This window comes from Aptenodytes forsteri, unplaced genomic scaffold (assembly GCF_000699145.1).
Source record: "Aptenodytes forsteri isolate BGI_AS27 unplaced genomic scaffold, ASM69914v1 Scaffold684, whole genome shotgun sequence".
Lineage (NCBI taxonomy): Eukaryota > Metazoa > Chordata > Aves > Sphenisciformes > Spheniscidae > Aptenodytes > Aptenodytes forsteri.
Window position 1 is genome coordinate 31069 of NW_008794231.1, and position 845 is coordinate 31913.

The following is an 845-nucleotide window of genomic DNA, read 5'->3' on the forward strand; positions in this document are numbered from 1 at the left end:
GCGAGCAGCTGTGTGGTGCTCAGTTGCCGACTGAGGTTAAACCACAACATCCTCCTCCAGACATAAGCAGTTATTGACATTTTCCACATCATGGAACTGGAATCCAATTGTTGGGGGCTATGTCTGGTAACCTAAGCCTCTAAAACCAATGCTGCTAGTTGCCGTGTTTATCAACCCAAGCAAGCACCGGGCAGTGCTGTGCCTAGATTCAGTAGCGTCCTATCAAGGAAGCCACATGGAAATACACCTACAGTCTCCTTGCAGATAAAGGAGCAACAAGTAGTTCACTTCCCAGGTCTCAGAATAATTCTAGAGCTAAACCCACCATCTTCAGATTTATGCTCAGATAATACATGCCAACACCCATCACAGACCCAGGGGAACTAACAAAGCAGCCCCCTTTGTACCTCACGGGGGACAGCAGGGCAAGAGAGGTGCAGCTAGGGAGCACACACCCAACCCCTAACTCTCAACATGGGAGTGAAGCTTGTTAACTCTTCATAAAAGGACAGCTGCGCTGAAATAAGTCGAAACTTACACAGTCGCCTTTCAATGTCCCATACGAAGCTATACAGACCACGTGCTTCTCCAAAACTAACGTGCTCGGGGCATCAGGTTTTCTTATCGCGTCCTGTCGCGGTGTCACCTTTAAAACGCACCAAAAAAAAAAAAAGTCAGTTGTGGCGCCCGCTCGGCGGGCTTCCGCGCCCGGGGGTAATTCGGGCAGCTCGGCAGCAGTAAGTGCCCGTTCGGACGCAGACCCTTCTCCGTTCACTCTGACCGCGGGGCACGTTCCCGCCTCGCTTCCCGGCCCGGCCGAACCCCCCCCGGGGAAAGGGCGCGAA

General features: G+C 52.7%; 1 long non-coding RNA gene across 1 annotated transcript in view; it reads right to left on the reverse strand.

Moving 5' to 3' along the window:
• Window positions 1-816, reverse strand: part of LOC109279668 — a 2837-nt gene extending 2021 nt beyond the window's left edge. The window contains exons 1-2 of the long non-coding RNA XR_002086281.1: window positions 762-816; window positions 539-646 (exon numbers count right to left, since the gene is read on the reverse strand). This is a non-coding gene — a long non-coding RNA (uncharacterized LOC109279668). The remainder of the gene's footprint in view (window positions 1-538; window positions 647-761) is intronic.
• Window positions 817-845: the final 29 nt, after the last annotated feature.